The sequence below is a fragment of the Diabrotica virgifera genome, chromosome 4 (assembly GCF_917563875.1).
Source record: "Diabrotica virgifera virgifera chromosome 4, PGI_DIABVI_V3a".
NCBI classification, from domain to species: Eukaryota; Metazoa; Arthropoda; class Insecta; order Coleoptera; family Chrysomelidae; genus Diabrotica; species Diabrotica virgifera.
This window is the reverse complement of record NC_065446.1, coordinates 194,463,032-194,476,132: the sequence shown is the minus strand read 5'-3', so window position 1 is coordinate 194,476,132 and position 13,101 is coordinate 194,463,032.

Genomic DNA, 13,101 nt, shown 5'->3' with positions numbered 1-13,101 from the left:
TACACGTTACTTCAGCTGCGTCTTGTGGAGGCTGTGTAGAAGGAAACTCATTGTAATCGCTCTTATCATCTGCAGGCACATATTCCTCCTCATCCTCGCTACTAGAACCCGATTTCTTTTTTTGGTCCTTTGTGACTTTGGTAACCTGCTTACGTTTTCCTTTTTTTATTTCTTTTCCTTACCTTTTTTCTTTGCCTTTTCCTACTTCGTTTTGCCTACATTGCTACATTGTTCTAAATATGGGCCACTAGCCCATATTGTAAACACGCTTGCTTTCCACAACAAAAGAAGTTATATCTAAAAGCAGACAATTTGAAGAAAACTCATTAGCATATATCAAAGACTAATAATAGAGCTTCAACGTGACACAGATGTTTTTTTAAAATTCGTGTTTATTTTTAAATACTAGAATTTATCAACTTACCCGAAAAAGTTTTGACACTCACACCAACCGACAAACAATTATTATAAACTGGGAAATATCTACCACAGTGGCGCCATCGCTACGGTGATAGTTTAACTTCGTCAAATACCGTTTGCCATAGTCAAAATGTAGAGGTCTGCAGCGAATAGCTGTGAAACCCACCTAGCCCATATTACAAGACCAGCCCATATTTGCAGCCTTTCCTCTATCACCCACCGTTTAGTGGGGGTAACGCCCAAAAGTTGACAAATTTTTAAAAAAGATATTTAAAAAAATATTTTTCCCTAACTGTACCGAAAATTAAGAATAAACCCTGCGGAAATTAATTACAAATAAGTGGCTGATTTTTTGGTATAGGTTTCATTTAAGGGCAATTGCAAATTTTTTAATTACAGGGTGTTACATTTTAAAAAACCCCTTTTTATACCATCTGAACCGCCTATGCTAGAGTAAAAAAATGTTCAGCCGTTATCCATGTACTGGTGTTATTTACACATTTCTATAATACACCCCCATTTTTTTTCCGGAACCACCCAAAAAAAAGCGAATTAATAAAGAAAGTGATTTTCTTGGAATCCTTCACACACCATGCCCTTTATTAAAATGCTTCATATATTATTTTATGCTCGTTCTTATTACCCATACATGGACACCAAAAGCGATTTCTTGATCTTGACCCTGTAGCCAAAAAATAATAAATAATGGGGGGGTTGAAAAAAAAACATATTTTTTTGCTTTTTGGCCCATATAGACATATGCTCCATCAATAGGGTTTTTCATAAATATATATGATTATTGCAACATCCCTGCAGAAAGTACCCCTATCCTTGAAAATAAACTGCAGAAACTACCCCTATCCCTTGGAGAGCATGTTTTTACGATTTTCTCATTACCTATGCATATTTTTAAAACATGTTTTATACAGAATTAAAGACCACTATATTCTCTACAATTAAGGCACTACGAATTTTTTTCGTATAAGCAACCGCTACGGCACAGTGCCGCCGTAAACCTCAGAAATGCTTTGGCGAGCTTCAGTTTTTGCTTTTTTTTTTTTCGTCACCTATTCATTTTATTGATAACGTACTTATGAGAAATAGAAGAACACACTGTCTGCTACACATTATGACCTATGCATATCGAACCCTCAGTGCAAGACTGCAGTAAGGCAAAATCAGTTAGTTTCGAGATAAAGACGATTTTGTTTATTTTCGTGCTAATATCGGTGAAATAAGACACAAATTTTAAGAAAAATTAACATTTAATTATGATTTTGCATGCTTTTCAGCCTATATTACATTAACCAAAAATAGAAATTTATATAAAATAATATTAACGCAAAAAAAATTAGGAATTTCAAAGTTACAACACTTTTGCACGGAAAACATTGTTAATCACTACACATTTAGTATTAGAATTTCAAAGTTACAACAGTTTTGCACGGAGAAAATTGTAAAAAGCGTAGACACATTTAATTTTACAGTAAAACCCGTGTTACCGGCCACCTGTCAACAACGGCCACCTGTACTAACGGCCAGTTTAAATAATTACCCAAACCAATTATGTACAGTAAAACCTGTGTTAACGGCCACCTGTCAAAACCGGCCACCTGAACTAGCCGGCCAGCTTCAAAGTTCCCCAAACCAAAATTATTGGACTAAAAAACCTGGTATTAGCGGCCACCTTTTTATATCGGCCAATAGTTCTGTCATTTTTAGTGACCGTTATTGACAAGTTTTACTGTATATCTAGACTACAAAAACTGGCATTACCGGCCACCTTTCTATATCGGCCAATAGTTCTTTCATTTTTAGTGGCCGTTGCTGACAGGTTTTACCGTAGTTGTCCTCTTCTCGTACATCATCTTGTGCGAAAATATTTTTATAAAAACTATGGTGGGCTTCTGGTATCATACCCGAATGGCATAAGTATACCAAATCTTTTTTTTTTGGCCATTTGAATTTTTGGCTGTTCTTTGGCAAGTTTTCTGAGAAGAGATATTTTTGACCTCTCAGTATTGTCAATACACAAGTTTTAAGATAACTGTTTTTCCTTTTAAAACCTTATGGAAAATAAATATAATATTACACAAAGGACATAAAATTTACATGAATAGATTGGTCTCGAAAATCTTTGTTTATTGTCTCAGCCGTTAATGGATTACGTAGACGCTCTGTATATTAAAATTAAACACCACAGATATAGATATTAAAATAACAAATATCTTACTTTTTTCATTGCTTGTTATCGAATCCGTTGCAATGTTCCGTGCAAAACTGTTGTAACTCTGTTACATTAGAGTTACAACAGTTTTGCACGGAACTTATGTTCAAAAATGCAAAATAGTTAAACTGCTGTTGTTGTAATATTTAGCCCATTAAGCATTTGAAAGTTACTAAAGTTTTACAGGGGATAGATATGCATGTTTACAATCAAATTCCATGATAACTCCATTTTCATAAAATTTTGAGTTACTGCAGTCTTGCATTGAGGGTGCGATATTTTTTTTCTTTGCACCCTAAAGCCACAGTGGTGGCCAAAAATAAATTTTTGATTATTTTCTTTAATAATTCTCCTTATTTTGGGGTGGTTCCGGGGAAAATATTGGGGTGTATTATACAGGGTGTCCAGAAACTCTACCGACAAAAGAAGACAGGAGATTCCTCAGATAATTTTAAGATAATTTAACCCAATTCACCTAGTCCCAAAATGCTTCCTAAGGGAGCTAGAGCTCTTTGAAGATGGTGTCATGTAATTAGTTTTTCTTAAATACCTCCAGAACGCTTCCATTTAGAAAAACGAAAATTGGTATACATATTTACTTTCCAGAAATGAATCGATTCCATCCATTGCGAATTTCTAGTACAATTCATAGGCGTCCGTTTTGGGTAGGGCAACGGTTATTTTATCGCCTAACTTTTTTGTCTTTAATTTTTAAGCATTTTTGACTCTGAATTATTTAGTTGTGAGTTATTCTAGTACTAAAAGGTACTCTTAGTTTAAGTCGATAGGATACACCGTTTGCTAGAAAAATCGATTTGAAAATTTTTCGTTCCTTGAATTAAAAAAAAAAAGATACAAAAAAAAAACTATTTAGAAATATGAAAACTGGTACATTTATTCATATTCCAGAGATTAATCGATTTCATTATTGGCGAATTTCTAGTACCGGTCATAGGCGTCCGTTTTGGGTAGGTCAACAGTTATTTTATAGCATACCTTTATTGTCTTTAATTTTTAAGTATTTTTGACACTAGATTATTCAATTATGAGATATTCGAGTACTAAAAGTTACTCTTGCTTTAAGTTGGTAAAATACATCGTTTTTTTTTTAATTTTTTTTAACTTTTTTTTTCAAATTCCCAAAACTAAAAACTTTCAAATCCATTTTTCTAGAAAACGGTGTATCGTATCGACTCAAAGTAAGAGTAACTTTTAGTACTAGAATACCTCACAATTTAATAATCCAGTATCAAAAATGCTTAAAAGTTGAAGACAAAAAAGTTATGCAATAAAATAACCGTTGCCCTACCCAAAACGTACGCCTATGACCGGTACTAGAAATTCGCAATGGATGGAATCGATTCATTTCAGGAAAGTAAATATGTATACCAATTTTCGTTTTTCTAAATAGAAGCGTTCTGGAGGCATTTAAGAAAAACTAATTACATGGCGCCATCTTCAAAGAGCTCTAGCTCCCTTAGGAAGCATTTTCGGACTAGGTGAATTGGGTTAAATTGTCATAAAATTATCTGAGGAATCTCCTGTCTTCGTTTGTCGGTAGAGTTTCTGGACACCCTGTATAAATTTGTAAATAACATCAGTACATGGATAATCGCTGAAAGTTTTTTTAGTCTAACATAGGTGGTTCAGATGGTATTAAAAGGGTTTTTTTCTTAAATATATCACCCTGTAATTAAAAAATTTGCTATTCCCCTTAAATAGAACCTATACCAAAAAATCAGTCACTTACTTGTGATTAATTGCCGCAGGGCTTCTTCTTAATTTTCAATACAGTTAGGGAAAAATAATTTTTTTTAAAATATCTTTTTTAAAAATTTGTCAATTTTGGGGCGTTACCCCCGCTAAACGGTGGGTGATAGGCATATGCTGTAGGGAAATAAATAGTAGGAAATATAGTCCTCTTTATTTCCCGATTAAGTAAATTTTTTGTAAAACGTAGAGGAAGGGCTACGTTTCGCAAAAACCACAAATTACCCCCTTTAATGGGATGAAAAGGGGGGTTCCGGGGCGAATTTTTTAAGAAAATGTTAGTCTCTTAATAGGCACCCCTTGATGTACCAGAAAAAAACCGGACTTGTGTCCATTTTGCGAGGTTCAACCTCTGTTTCCAACACTAATATACGACAATGCAACTATGCAAATAAATGTATCAGAAGGTCTAACACCAACCAAAATAAGAACAGAACGAGGAGTTAGACAGGGAGACAGACACTATATCCAAAATTACTTACCCTTTCATTAAAAGATGTGTTCAAGAATTTAAATTGGGAACAACGAGGAATTAATATTGTTTTGTAGCTATTTTCTTGTGGCACTTTTATAATCAATTACTTTTAATGGGAAATAAGCCACAATTTTACCAAAAAATGATTTTATTAACGTTTCGAAGCCCAAATCGGGTTTCGTTGTCAAAAAACAAAATACTACTAAAATAAACAAAAATGTTGTTGCTAAGTAAAAAAATTCTTCTAATAACTTATTTAATCTGACTCATTTATATTGGCAATTCAGACGTATATTATACATTTTAAAGTAGAAGACTCTAAAATGATACCGCCAATATTTATGAGTTGCGTTCCTGGGACGACTTTACTAAAAGATAGTTCATTCGATTACATGAAATCAATCCCAACTCAAGAATATCCGTCACAAAAAAAATCATAGCATGTGATCTGTCTTTAAAAAGACAACCAAATGCAACGATGACAGTAAAATTCTCGCGTTAGAGATTCCATAATAAATCACGAGGGAAAACCAGGGAAACACCTCGTGATACTATCCCGACATCGTAAGTATTTGGTCTTACATTTAATTTACTTTCAAAAAACTAATACCAAATTCTGACTTAAATTTGTTTAAATTTTAATTAACATTAATAATACCTAGATATACAATAAGTAATACTAAAATATAAAATTTGTACCAACTCCATATTATTGACTTACTAATCGTGGTATTTTCTTTCTATTGACTTCCTCTTTCAGTATGGGTAACCACATCTTACTGCATTCGACCGAGGAATTTGCAACACAATTGGTTTCATTTAGCATAATTAGAGCCGCTTCTTTGATTTTTCTCTTTTTACTGTCTGATTCTTTCAGGACTATACTTGAATCTCTCCACTGAACTTTATGTTCATTATCCCATGCATGTTGACATATTTGAGATCTATTAAATTCTCTATTTTTAATATAAGACTGATGTTCATTTATTCAAACGTCTAATGGTCTTGAAGTTTCACTTAAATAAAATTGTTCGCATTTACAAGGTATTTTATAAATACAATTCTTTGTTCTCTCTTGTTCATTGTTAGGTTTAGTTTTAGATAGAATAGATCTCAATGTGCATGTTGTTTTGAATGTTGAATTTATTTCCTATTGTTTTAAGTTTCTCGGATAGTCCTTTTATATATGGTATTGATATTATATTAAAAATAATATATATGGTATATATTGTATTAAAAATAGAGAATTTGATAGATCTCAAATATGTCAACATGCATGGGATAATGAACATAGAGTTCAGTGGAGAGATTCAAGTATAGTCCTGAAAGAATCAGATAGTAAAAAGAGAAAAATCAAAGAAGCGGCTCTAATTATGCTAAATGAAACCAATTGTGTCGCAAATTCCTCGGTAGAATGCAGTAAGATGTGGTTACCCATACTGAAAGAGGAAGTCAATAGAAAGAAAATGCCACGATTAGTAAGTCAATAATATCGAGTTAGTACAAATTTTATATTTTAGTATTACTTATTGTATATCTATGTATTATTAATACTATTTATAATTTAAACATATTAAAGTCAGAATTTGGTATTGGTTTTTTTTTAAAGTAAATTAAATGTAAGACCAAATACTTACGATGTCAGGATAGTATCACGAGGTTTTCCCCTGGTTTCCCTCATGATTTACTATGGAATCTCTAACGCGGGAATTTTACTGTCATCGTTGCATTTGGTTGTCTTTTTAAAGACAGATCACATGCTATGATTTTTCTGTGACGGATATTCTTGAGTTGGGATTGATTTCATGTAATCGAATGAACTATCTTTTAGTAAAGTCGTCCCAGGAACGCAACTCATAAATATTGGCGATATCATTTTAGAGTCTTCTACTTTAAAATAGATAATATACGTCTGAATTGCCAATATAAATGAGTCAGATTAAATTAATTATTAGAAGAATTTTTTTACTCAGCAACAACATTTTTGTTTATTTTAGTAGTATTTTGTATTTTGAAAACGAAACTCGATTTGGGCTTCGAAACGTTAATAAAATCATTTTTTTTTTTGGTAAAATTGTGGCTTATTCCCCATTAAAAGTAATTGAGGAATTAATATTGATGACATATTTTTAAGTCATCTAAGATTTGCCGATAACATAGTACTCATAAGCAAAAATACAGAAGATCTAATCTACATGCTAAAAGAACTTAAACAAGAATCTAAGAAAGTCGGTTTAAAAATGAATTGAAATAAACAAAAGTGATGACAAATCAAGATATATCACAACCTAGGCATCCAAGTGACGTCAAGAACGTCGAGAACGTCAGATTTTGGTGGAATATATACACGTGGTTGAACATTACGTCATATCGACGTCTTTTGTACGTTAAAATACGTTTAAAAGACGTTTTCATTTCAGACAGCCTAAGTCTGACCTCACGAAATTGGGAGGAGTTTAAAAGTTACAAAACTAAGGTTATGCTTGTCTCGTCGTTTCCGTTTCATTTCATTTCATGTTTGTGTTTGTCGTCGTATTTTGCCTATTTTGGATTCATTGGAATTTTGTGGGCTGTTTTTTTTGTATATTTTTTAAAACTTTTGTTTGCCATTTGTGAATTTTATAAATTTACCACAATGCAAAGCGATTATTTAATGAAATTATTATTGGAAACTCCGCAGAATTTGGAGAAAGGTAGGCGAAACAATTTTTATTTACTATTTATTTTTCCCTGATATTTATCAATAATGATGAATTTTGTCAGCAATAAAATTATTTCTTTTATTGTTTTAGATATTCATTGAAGCTGAAAATAATTGGAGATCCATATAGGTACAATTCACTCATCAGAATTGGATTTTACAGTAAAGTGCATTCCACCAATTACTATTATAATGTTATTATAGATATAATTTATACATATTATCTGGTAGAGCCTCACAGTTACTACTTTAAGCAGCAGATGAAATCATACCGAAGCCTTCAGGCACGTAAAAGCCTTCACAACTGGATTTGTTTTGAAAGTTGGAGTAAAAATTGTTAATGATTTCTATATTATTGTTGGAAAGGTAAGCCTTTTTTTATTTATTCATTATTAAGAAATATATGGATAAGAGTATTAGTGTCTTTTGGGTAAATTGGTTTTAAATATTAGATTTATTTACGTTATTATATCTGTATGAAACCAGACATATTGTCGTCCTAATTTGTAAACTGCGTAACTCCATATTTCTCTGACAGGTCTGGATCCCGCGTATGAAAAAAAAGTTGATTAATAGCAAGCTGAAAATTTGTTAATAGCTTAAGGGTGTCTAGTCGGATAAACTTTGATATATGGGAATACTGGAACAGGGGCAGTTTTAATTGTGGAACAGGTTAAAAATTTGGAACGGTCACACCACGAAACCGGTACATCTATTTTGTCCGACAGAACAGACTTAAACTCTCCGAACAGAGATTAAACTCTCATGCAAAAATCAGACTGCTATTTATCACCTGTCATAATTTTTGGCATTTGACATATTCTACATGTTTCACTCATTAAAACGCCCATTTGGTGATAAATAGCAGTTTGATTTTTGCATGAGAGTTTAATCTCTGTTCGAAGAGTTTAAGTCTGTTCTGTCGGACAAAATACATGTGCCGTTTTCGTGGTCTGACCGTTCCAAATTTTTAACCTGTTCCACAATTAAAACTTCCCCTGTTCCAGTGTTCCCATATATCAAAGTTTGTCCGACTAGACACCCTTAAGCTATTAACAAATTTTCAGCTTGCTATTAATTAACTTTTTTTTTCATACGCGGGATCCAGACCTATGAAGATGAGTTATTACTGCCATTTATTTGAAAAAATCCCTACTCGTTTAAAAAAGGATGCACAAGCATATTTTTACCAGAAGAGTAAATAGTGACATCTTCGTATACACCGTATCTCCCTTGCGGCAAATTTAGTACGAAAAATATGTAACTCACCAATTTGTCATACCACACGATTGACCTCACTCTTTAGAAAGTGATATTTTCAAGAAAAAGTTGGTGGTAAATAATATTAAATACACTCATTAAACAATATAGGTACAAATGTTAGTGATAATTATGTGTACCTATCTATAAAATATATTCCATTTTAGCATCCTATCTTTTAAAATGGGAGGTACGTAGTATTAACATTAGTCATATTTAGAGAAATATTTTTTTGTGTCTCTGTAAAATTTGGATAAATGGAGTTACGCAGTTTACAGATTAGGTCGACGATATGTAATTGCTATGATAGAAAAGAGAATAATAAACAGTAATGATTGTTTGTTCTAAAATTATATTATATGAATGTCTGATTTTAAAATATTCTCAATCATTGTAAAGAACGCAAATACTTTAATAAAACTAAATTTTTGTAGTTGAAGCATTCCCACAAAGATAAAATATTTTTTTATTTGAAGCATTCTCAAAAAGCCAATGCTAAACCACTAGATGCTTGGGTGGTAGCCAGTTCCAATGGCATAGCAAATGCACATTGTATGTGTATGGCCGGTAATAGTGAAATTTGCAGCCATATTGCAGTAATCTTATTTGCAGCTGAGTATGCCCACAGCAAGACAGAACAAGAAGAACCCAATGCATGTACAGATGTTACAGCTATGTACATTCTCTGATAAAAAACTAATGAGTTTTGAAACTGTTCGGTCAGAGTGCTTGTTGCGCTCTCTAAACGAACTGAAATATAAGACGGCTTTGGCTTCACGTTGCAGCGATATGAAAATTTTTAATTTTAATGTACTTCTTCATCATGAGTATTTATATAGAGGGCTTTTCATTCACAGTAATTGGTTTCGAGCTTCTGTCATGTGTCACATAATATTAATATATCTATGTCATACGTTATTGGTATATACCAATGATACAAACCAAAGACGTATGGCGTAGATATATTAATATTATGTGACACATGACAGTAGCTCGAAACAAATGACAGTCGATGAAAAGCCCTATTAGTCTTTTAAGTGTGTATTATCAGATATCACGTGTAAATTGTTTTTATCATTTTAATTTGGTCATTACAGTCCCTTAATCAAAAAATATATTTTTCAGGTGTCTGTAGATCTTTTTGTATGCAAAAAATTTGAAATCAATTTGAGGATTATAAGAGTATGGAAATATATTTGAGAACACAGACTATTATAGTTTTATCCTATTTTTTGTCATTTAATCGTCTTCATTCAAATTCAATATATTGGGTCTTATTTGCACTATTTATCTGTATGAGACTGATTCCGACATCTGACTGCAACTGCTGTCCGGCAAAACGTCAGTTGCTAATAATTATGCAAATTAATAGTGCAAAATAATGACGTTTGTCATGGTGACAACTGCAATTGCCGTCCGGAGTCGTTGTCGGAATCGTACCTTTAAAGTGTGTGGTATAATTATAATAATTATATATATTATATAACTTAAATAGTTTAAACTTAAGTTTGTTATTAAATTGTAACTTAAATGTTTAATTTGTTAATAAATAATTTATTAGTTTATATGTTGTTTCACTTTTGACACAGTAAATACTTATATGTAATATAAAAATTGAAAATTCTATGTATGGTATATATGTTGCATTGAGGATATTGTAGTTCTATGCATTTTAACTAGCGTTCCATTTGGTTTTACTTAATGGAAAAATTGCAATACTAACAATGCCCATACGAATAATTGAATGGTTCTGCCCAAGAACGTTGTAAGCTCCACATGGTTTGTTTTTGAGAAGTCAAAAAAAAGTTTTAATATTGTGATAATGGTGAGTTTATACATTTTAAGGGTTAGTAATACAGTTTTTAAATACAAAATACATACTGTATTACTCACCTTTAAAATGTATAAACTCACCATTATCACAATATACATTTTTTTCTTTGACTTCTCAAAAACAAACCATGTGGGGTAACCATTCAATTATTGTGTATTTCTAAAACCATAAAATGAAAAATAAATCTAAAAAACGAGGCAAAATCGACGTAAAAACTACGTTTTTCATATCACGTATTTAAAACGTGAATTATGGTGGGACAAATCTACGTAAAAACTACGTTTTTCATATCACGTATTTAATACGTGATAAAATGACGTGAATTATAGTGGGACATATTCACGCGATTTTCGACGTCGAAAAAACGTGATAAACTGAAGTTGTTTGGTGATAAGACGTTTTTTCAACGTTTTGTAAACGTTATTTGGTTGCCTGGGAATCGACTTAGATGGAAGTGAGATCCAAAGTATCGAAGTTGTTGTATGAAAATGTCCTGACGGGTGCCTGGACGGGAAGTGTGTGTCCCAGTTAATGTCCCTTTTGTCATAATAATTATTGATATTTATTTAAGATATTCGCTTAAGATATTAGGATTATGTAGGTTAGTTAGGGCTATAATATGTCACTTCCCACATAACAATGATGTTCGCATCATGTTCAAAGCATATACTACCAACATTCGTCGGAGTATATTCATTTTAGTATATTCGTAGTACAAGCATAGTAACAACCTTAAAAAACATTCTAAATTTCATGTTCTTTGCATATACTTCAAAGAATATTCTCGTGCCGAATATACTGAGCACATTCGTGTACGTAGTATCTCGGAATATTCATTAAAGTTTATTCTTAGAATATACCTTTATCGAATATTCTTAACACATACTTATAAGTACATTCTTAACACATACTTATAAGTAGATACTTTTAAAATATATTAAAAATAATATGTATGTATAGGAAGTATAATATTAGCCTTATAGATTATCAACTTCGTTATTTATTAGAATAATTAATAAAATTTATGTAGGTAGGTAGTATTGGACGAATTTCATTTCAAAATTGTTGTATGGTAAAAATGTTTAAACACAATTATTGTATTACGGTTTATTATCAAGAATTCGTTTTCATAATTGAAATGACTTTACCATTTCGTGTTTATCATGAGTATTTTTACATCGTTGGAATTGAAATTTAGGTACATCAAATTCAATATGGGCCATTCCAGCACCAAAACGTGCCAAAATCCACAACCAAAGACTGGTGTTACTAACCGTCGAGTAAGCTTTTTCCGTGAACTTACCTTAAAAATTTCCACTTTTATAAAAAAAAATCCCTCCTGTTTACAAAATCTGAGAAGATATGTTTAATTATTTTCAAATAATTTAATTTTTTTAAAATTATACAATTTTAACTGAAGCAAAGTGCCCTTTTGAGTTAACTTTTTCCCTTTAACATCTTTTATGTTGAAAATTCCTGCAAAAAGGGAAATTTCCCTCCATTTGGTAACACTATCCACCGATGCACCGATGTTGTTTGGTGACCAAACTGCAAACGGCCACACGGCCAGTCTTTTCCTACCTGAATAAGGATTAGAGATAGGAAACAACGGTAAGATATGAAAACGAAAACAGGCATTATTTGTATCTGTATCTATGCAGTGTTAAGGATGAAGACAAAAATGATAAAGTACTAGGACTAAAGAACATACATAATCTTTTATGTTCCGGACTTTTCCGGTCTCGGGACCAGACTTTGGCACGGATAATTGAAAAACACGGATAATCCCAACATTTATTTCTTATTGTAATATATATGTACGTATATCCATACATATAGCCCTCCCATAAAAAGACAACAGAAAAAATAAATCTTTCATTATGGGTCTCCCTCTCAGCGTATAGAGTTGCGGTCGAGTGATTTACAGTGACGCTATTTTGATAAAAGCTCAAAAATGCAATTTAAGTAATAGATAACCACAGCACGTATAATCCGCAGCCCGAATAATCCGCAGCCCGGATAATCCGCAGCCCGGATAATCCGCAGCCCGGATAATCCGCACACGGTAATCGGGGCTCTACTGTACATATGTGTGTGTGTGTGTGTGAAAAAATGGCTTGGATGCGGGTCCGTTAGCCACAGATTTTTATTTTATTTTTACCTCAATTTGTTAGTTTTGTTATATTCCAACCTATCTGACTCAAATGACTATATTTGTTTCTTTCAAGTAGTTTATGAGTAATTTAAATATTTCCATTTTATGACAACTTAGTAGATATTCTATACTAATTGGAAAATGAACTTGTGTTTGTCGTAAATTGTAATAAAATTGATTTATATATCTGTCGTTAATTTTGCATTCAAAGAAAATATGGTTCAAATCTCTAATCGAAACATTGGGTGCGTTCGGACGA